Genomic DNA, 8,335 nt, shown 5'->3' with positions numbered 1-8,335 from the left:
CTCAGTGGTTAAGAGCACTGACTGCTCTTCCAGAGGTCCTGAGTTCAATTCCCAGCAACCACATGGTGGCTCACAACCATCTGTAATGGGATCCGATGCCCTCTTCTGGTGTGTCTGAAGACAGCAGCAGTGTACTCACATACATAAAATAAATATCTAAAAAAAAAAAAAAACAGTATGCAAATGGTCCTAGCAATGTTCAACTCCTGCCCTGCTGTGGTGCCCCAGGAAGAGATAAATTCCTCTGCTCTCCAAGCTGAGTTGGCAAGAACCGTCCTCTGTTGTCGACGTAGGACATTGTTGGTTAATTCTCTTATCCTTATGGTCAAGATAGCCATCGGAACCAGCTTGGAGAGAAACGTTGATTTTTGGCCTCGTGGTTCCAGAGAGCCACAGATCATCCATTATGGCAGGGACAGCCAAGCATACCACATGGTTTCTCGGCATGCGGTGGCAGCTTGTGGTGGTGGTGGTGGTGGTGATGGTGGCCTTTCGCATCTTAAGCAATCAAGAAAGAGAGAGCTCAGGGCAGAGCCAGAGGCGAATGAGACCTTTCAAAGTCTACCTCTAGTAACCTGCTTCTTTCAAGGAGACTCCGTCTCTTCATCTCTCAAAATGGGGTCAGCAGCTGGATACAGAGAAGCACAGGCTAGCCCAATGCCCCCCCATAGCACTGGAGGAAATAAATGATGATAAGAATGATGATGATAACAGTAATAATAACACTACCACCACCACCACCACCATCACCATCAAGGCTTCTATAGTTCATAGTTTCAAGGATACTTCCATGGACATGCGGTGGGTGTTTTCCTCCTGACAAATGTGGTTTCTCTCCAATCCAAGAGAAGGTGTACACTTTCAAAGGTTTTACTATGTTTTGACAAATCCCACATCAGAAACCTGATACCAATGTTTCCATATTTCTGTGCTGCAGCTTCCTCTTTAATGCCGGCTAAAGGCAACAGTCACTGGTCTTACATTCTTGACTGTCCAGGGCCATCAAAGCTCTCCCGGGCAGCCTGTCTTCTCTTTGTGGCTCAGAGGTCCCAACGTGGAAAGGTGAGCATAGCTCATTTTTACCTACCCCCAGAACTTCCAACCCTTCTCTCTTGTTCTTTTGTTTGTGTGTATTTGCTGTTTGGGGATGGCTTTCCTTTTAAATTTGTTGTTCTGACTTTTTTGAGACAGGGTCTGTTTTAGATAGGGTTACTATGACTGTGATAAAACATCATAATCAAAGGCAAGCTGGGAGGGAAGGGCTTACTTGGCTCACACTTCCACAGCACTGTTCATCTCTGAGGAAAGCCAGGACAGGAACTCAAGCAGGGCAGGAACCTGGAGGCAGGAGCTGATGCAGAGGCCATGGAGGGTTGCTGCTTACTTGCTTGCTCTCCATGGCTTGCTCAGCCTGTTCTTTCTTTCTTTCTTTCTTTCTTTCTTTCTTTCTTTCTTTCTTTCTTTCTTTCTTTCTTTCTTTCTTTCTTTCTCTTTTTTCTTTTTTTTGTTTTTTTCTTTCTTTTTCTTTCTTTCTTTCTTCCTTCCTTCCTTCCTTCCTTCCTCCCTCCCTCCCTCTCTCCTTCTTTTCTTTCTTTCTTTCTTTCTCTTTCTCTCTCCTTCTCTCTCTTTCTTTTTTCTTCCTTCCTTCCTTTCTTCTTTCTTTTTCTCTTTCTTCCTTCCTCTTTCTTTCTTTCTTTCTTTCTTTCTTCCTTTCTCTCAAAGATTTATTCATTTATTTTTATTTTATCTGCATTGGTGTTTTACCTGCATGTATGTCTGTGTGAGGGTGCCAGATCCCCTGGAACAGGAGTTATAGACAGCTGTGAGCTGCCATGTGGATGCTGGGAATTGAACCCAGGTCCTCTGGAAAAGCAGCCAGTGCTCTTCACTGCTGAGCTATCTCTCCAATCAGTGTGCTTTCTTATAGAACCCAGGACCTCCAGCTCAGGGATGTAGCTCAGGATGATTTGAGCTCATGATCCTTCTGCCTCCACCTCCCACCCACTAGAATGAAGTGTGAGCCGCCATGACTGCTGGTTTGGGTTCTGAGACAAGGTTGTCTAGGTAGCGGTCTCAGTCACTGTTCTATGCTATGAAGATACCTCATAACCAAGGAAACTCTTATAAAGGAAAGCATGGTATTGGGGCTGGCTTACAATTTCACAGTGTAGTCCATTATCATCATGGCAGGGGAATGGCAGCTCAGTATGGAGCAGTAGCTCTCACTATATCTTGATCCACAATCAGAGAGAGAGAAAGGAGAGAGAGAGAGGAGAGAGAGAGAGAGAGAGAAAGAGAGAGAGACTGGAGGAGTTGACATGGGCTTTTGAAACCTTATATCCCATCCCCAATTGACACACTTTCTTCAACAAGGTCACAACTCCTGATCTTTTCAAATGGTGCCACTCCCCAGTGACTAAGAGATCAAATTTATGAGCCTATGGAGGTCATTCTTATTCAAACTACCACAGTGGCCCAGGTTGGCCTCGAAGTTGCGATCCTGTGTGTTAGGATTACAGGTATGTGCCACCGTGCCCAGCTCTCTACACTGGGTTTAATCCATGTGAAGTGGAGGTAAATCAAACAAAAGGCCCTGGAAATGGCTCGTGGAAACCTGGTGAATGCTGGCAGCATGGACCCAACGGTTTCCAGACAAGCTCAGGAAGTAACTTTTATTTGCACGGTCTGTGTCATGTGGTCATGTCTCAAGGAGGGGGAAAGCCGACATAAAAGCTGAAAATAAATACACATTAAAAATATTAAGCGACGGGCCAGCAAGATGGCTGGGTGCCAAACTGCTTCCATGCATGCCTGATGACCTGAATTTGATCTCCTAAACTCAAGCAACAAGCCGGATGCAGCGGTGGGCATCTGTAATCTCAGCGCTCCCATGGTGAGATAGGAGCAGAGGCAGAGGGATTCCGCAGGAGCTACTGGGCCTGCTAGCCCGGAAGACGCTGCACAATGGCAGAAGCAACGAGCGATCCAACCTCAGCCATGTGGAAACAGAATGACTCCCGAAAGAAGTTGTTTAATGACTTCAGTATGAATGCCATGGCGTTACCCACCACACACACACACACCACACACAACAAATGAATACAATTTTAAAATAAACTAATTAATTAGTTAAAATTGCTATGTGAAGCTGCCTCCAGGATCTCATCCTCCAATTGGCTCACCGGTCCTTGTAATCTGTGAAAGCATTCAGATGGGACACGCCAAGCAAGTAAGCGTACATTCCGGAATAAAGTGGGGTCCTTGAGGGGCGAGAGTGAGCAATGACTAGTGGGACCATTGTAAAACACAGTGCTCTCTCAGTGTGAGAGTGGACAATAGCTGGAGGGTCCATTGAGGAGGAAGGCCTTTCACAGGATGAGAAACAAAGACAAGAGAGGTCTCGTGCAGCCGACACTTTAAGGCAGGTTTTATGTTCTTTAAATCTGTCTTAAGATTTATTTTGAGGGCTGGAGAGGAGCTGGAGAGATGGCTTAGTGGTTAAGAGCACCGACTGCTCTTCTAAAGGTCCTGAGTTCAATTCCCAGCAACCACATGGTGGCTCACACCATCTGTAATGGGATCCGATGCCCTCTTCTGGTGCGTCTGAAGTCAGGGACAGTGTACTCATATACATTAAATAAATAAGTAAGGTGCTCTTAACCTCTGAGCCACCGCTCCAGCTGGGCTTTATACCATTTCTTAAAGTTTCTGGAATAAGCAGCTTTTCTGAGTGGTGCTTGCCTGTCTGGGTGATTGACGGCCCCATTTAAATGAACTTAAAAAAAAAAAAAACATATTTAAAAAAAATAAATGTGCTCTATTTTATGTGTATGAGAATTTTACCTGCATGCATGTGTATTTGTGCACTGTGCCTAGTGCCCATATAGGCAATGAGAGAACATCAGATCCCTGGGACCTAGAGACAGCTGTGAGCTACCACATAGCTAGAGAGAATTGAACCCAGGTCCTCTGGGAGAGCAGCATACCCTGGTAACCACTTAGCCATCCTCTAGTAGTCGACTGTGGTTACAGCGAGGCCCAGGTACGGAGGGCTTACCACCTCTGGCCGCTTCTCCAGCAGCCAGATTCTCTACCACAGGACTCACCCAGGACAGGGAAAGCTGGTTTTTAGTCCACTCACGACGATAACTCTGCCTGCCACATCCTGTAAAACATTGTTTGCTTTCTTATAAGGTGCCGTTTTCAGTATCACATCAGGCAGATATTTGCTTCAGCCTTTGCAAATACAAGCTTAACTGTCTTTCTGTTTCGTTAGACGAGAGTCTCTCTCCACCAGCACCTTACCAGGGTGTTCTTAGAAGAGGAGTTCAGTAGCTGCTGCTGCTGCTGCTGCTTGCCATGTTCGTCTTCAAGATCACAAAGAGCGAAGCCGCTTTACTGTTCTGCTGGCCTGGGGCCATACCCGGGGAACTTCAGACTGAGTGCCTTATTTTAAGCACAGCATTGATGAACTGAAGTACTCGGATGGAGGAGGAAAAGTGGCGCTGGCTTACAAACGGGCAGAGGACCCCAGGAGAGGAGCTTTGAAGGGCTCTTCGTTCTCTGATGCTTTTCAAGACAAGTGTAGGGCTAGCGCATGCTCTGTGAAGCCAGATTCTGTCTCTATTTCTTCTCTCTCTCTCTCTCTCTCTCTCTCTCTCACCTTCCTCCCTCTTTCTTTCTTTCTTTCTTTCTTTCTTTCTTTCTTTCTTTCTTTCTTTCTCTCTTCTTTCTTTTGTCTGTCCTTTATTCCTCTTTATTCCTTCCTTCCTTCTTTTCTGGTCAAGGTGTGGAAAAGGCCTTTAGTGTACTAAGTGGATGTTCTGCCACCAACCATTATCCCCACTCCCTGAGTAGTTTATTTACTTATTTGTTTTTTCAGGGTGTGTGGTGGGGAAAGTTGGTTTGGTTAGTTGGTTGGTTGGTTGGTTGGTTGGTTTGGTTTGGTTTTTAGAGACAAGCGTTTCTCTGTAGACCAGGTTGGCCTCAAACTCAGAGATATGCTGGCTTCTTCTTTCTGAATGCTGGTGTGTGTCACCTTGTCTGGCTTTTGTTTTGTAGCAAAGTCTCTCCCTGTAGCAGCGGCTGGCCTTGAACTCACTATTATTAGAAATGGGTCAGGGTCCAGAGAAAAGGACAACATTATCCAAACTATTTCAGCAAGACAGAGTGTTCCTTCTGTAGGAGCCTACAGGATGGCACTTAAGCAAGCACAGCCAGAGAGGGCAGAGCGGGCAGAGCAGGCAGAGAGGGCAAGGGAGGAGGGGACGGTCCCGCTGGGTTTTATTCCTAAAGCAAAGAGCTCTGACTGTTCAGAGCTCTGCCTCATACTCTTCATAGTTAGCCAAAGACAATGCATTCCACTTTACATTTCCCGAGCTATGTAGCCCAGGTTGGTCTTGAACCAAAGGACAACCCCCTGTTTCTGTAATCGGTAGGACCACAGGTGAGCACCCGCCCACCCTGAGAGCTCTCTTTAAACAGTACTCTAAGCAATTAGAGCTGTCTGAAAATACAAAAATAACACCTGCATTGAATTTACTCCTCCTTCCCCCCCCCACACTCACCCTCAATACTCCCCTTCCCCATCCCCCAACTGCCCCACCCCTGGGAAGATTCAAATAAAGGGTTAACCTCCAGTTCTGTAATAAATTCACAATAGAAGTAGATATCTGGGGGACTGGGGAGAGGGAGCTGCATTGCCAGAGCACCTGGGTTTAGTTCCCAGCACCCCATGGCAGCCCACAACTGTCTGTAACTCCAGTTCCAGGAGATCTGGCTCTCCCCAAGGTCACTACATACGTGTGATCAGCATACATACATGTAGGCAATTATACACATCAAAGTTTTTTTTTTTTAATTAGCTTGGCGGTGGTGGCGCATGCTTTTAATCTCAGCACTCGAGGACAGCCAGGGCTACACAGAGAAAGCCTGTCTTGAAAAACAAACCAAAACCCAAATCAAAATCAAAACCAAGTAAACATATAACCAACCAAACAAACAAACCCAGGGAGCTACACCAAGTGTAGTGTAGAAGACAAGCTCTCAGGTGAGGGTAGACAATGGTGAAGTGATTGTGCCAACCCTATTTAGGTAGGATTTGCACTTTTGTTAAAGTCTCTCAAATGAATAGCTTTCCTGGAAAATATTGTCTTCTTTTCTTTTCCTTTTTCTTTTCTTTTTTTGGGGGTGGGGTGGGGTGGGGTTTTTTTTTGTGTGTGTGTGTTTTCTTTTGTTGTTGTTGTTTTGAGATAGGGTTTCTCTGTGTATCTTTGACTATCCCAGAATTCACTCTGTAGACCAGGCAGGCCTCAAAGTCACAGAGAACTGCCTGCCTCTGCCTCCTGAGTGCTGGGATTCCAGGTGTTTGCCACCACTGCTCAGCAGGGAACATTTTTTTCTTCAGGAGATTGACAGGGCCATTTGCCTTAACTCCTTTTTAATTACTTAATTAATTACTTACTTAATTACTTAGGCGTGTGTGTGTGTGTGTGTGTGTGTGTGTGTGTGTGTGTGTGTGNGAGAGAGAGAGAGAGAGAGAGAGAGAGAGAGAGAGAGAGAGAGAGTTTGAGAGTTTGACATGCATATAGAGTACAAAAACCCCAGTGCACTTAAGGGAGGAGACAAACTGTTGTAGACCAGAAAGCCTCTTGCTAGATTTTGATCTCCAATCTTTAAGGCTATTCAGAATGTCACCTCTCCACCCAGAACCAGAGACACAGTCCACATGCCCCTGTTTGACCAGCAAGCAAGTCCTGCCGTTTCAGGCCTCATGTTCACCAGCAACTGATTGCAAAGAAAGGACCCACCCTAAGGCCTCCACACTGCTGACATCTGACTTGTTGCCTGGCTCCATACATTCACAGGGACATTCTGTCTGGAGATGGATCCGAACGTGTACATATGTCAGGCGAGTGCTCCAACACTGACCGAATGCCCAACTCCTAGCTCTTGTTGATGGAATGTTAGCAGGGGCCCTTGTGGTAGGAGTTGACATTCCCGCCACAATCCCCAATCACCATCGGCAGGTGACCAGGAGATGTGGTCAGTTTCTGTATAAATCTCCCAGGCTGTGAGTATTTGCTATAGTGGAACTTTGCAGTTTGTCATTGTCTGTTTGGTCTCATTCCTAACTGTGGGGCTAGTGAGGCATAACCTGCATTTACAGTCCGCCTATCCAGCGCGGATACAGGATGAGCGTTAGGGATGCCATTCAGCAGCAGACTGCTCTCTCCAAGTCCATCCCAGCACGCTTCCCGTGTCCCTCCCCAAAGAAAACCACTCAATTCATCTTCCTTCTTTCCTTCCTTCCTTCCTTCCTTCCTTCCTTCCTTCCTTCCTTCCTTCCTTCCTTCTTTCCTTCCTTTCTTCCTTCCTTCCTCCCTCCCTTTCTTCCTTCCTTCCATCCTTCCTTTCTTTCTCCCTCTCTTTCTTTCCTTCTTTCTTCTTCCTCTCCTTTTGGAGACAAGGTCTTACTGTGTTGGTCTTACCACATAGACCAGGCTAGCCTCAAACTCACAGATATCTGCCCGCCTCTGCCTCCTGAGTACTGGGATTAAAGTCATTCACCACCAAGCTTGGCTCAGTCACATTTAATTTAATTTAATTTAATTTACCTTCCCCCCCCCCCCAAATAGGGCTTCACTGCATAGCTTTGGCTGTCCTGGATCTCACTATGTAGACCAGGCTGGCCTTGAACTCACAGGCTTGCCTCTGCCTCCATAGTGCTGGGATTAGAGGCATGCTTGGCTCAGTTAATTTGAAATACGGAACACTTCACAGATCATTTCTCTGTATCCTTTCAATTTAGGTCTACATGGTGCTAAAACACAGTTAAACTTGATTTTCAGATAAGCAGTGATAATTTTTTTTTAAGCATAAGTACTATCCCAAGTGTATTTTATCTGGCAATGTTACCACATTTTCCAGGCAAGATTTAGGCTTTGAAAGAAAGAAAATAAACAGAGACAGAGATGCTGACGTAAAACAGTTCTCACCCCCAAAGGGAATATGAAAGCCAAAACTGAGTGTCTGTGGCCCCTGCATGAAGACCCGGGTTTCTCTGAACAACACAGGCCACCACGGAAGCGATTACAGGGACTTCTACATCGCAGAACAGAAGAAGGCCGCACACAGAAGCGTTTATTAAATATCTTGATGGGGACATGGGGGTCAGGACATGGCTTGCAGATGCTACATTTTTTTGTTGTTGTCGTTTTGTCTTTTTGAGGCAGGGTCTCACTCTGTGGCCCAGGTTGGCCTCCAACCGACAAGCCTGGCTCAGCCTTTCAAGGGCTGGGGTTATAGGCATGAGACACCACATCTGGCCGCAGAT

Source organism: Mus pahari, chromosome 14, assembly GCF_900095145.1.
Source record: "Mus pahari chromosome 14, PAHARI_EIJ_v1.1, whole genome shotgun sequence".
NCBI lineage: Eukaryota > Metazoa > Chordata > Mammalia > Rodentia > Muridae > Mus > Mus pahari.
This window is presented reverse-complemented; position numbering follows the sequence as displayed.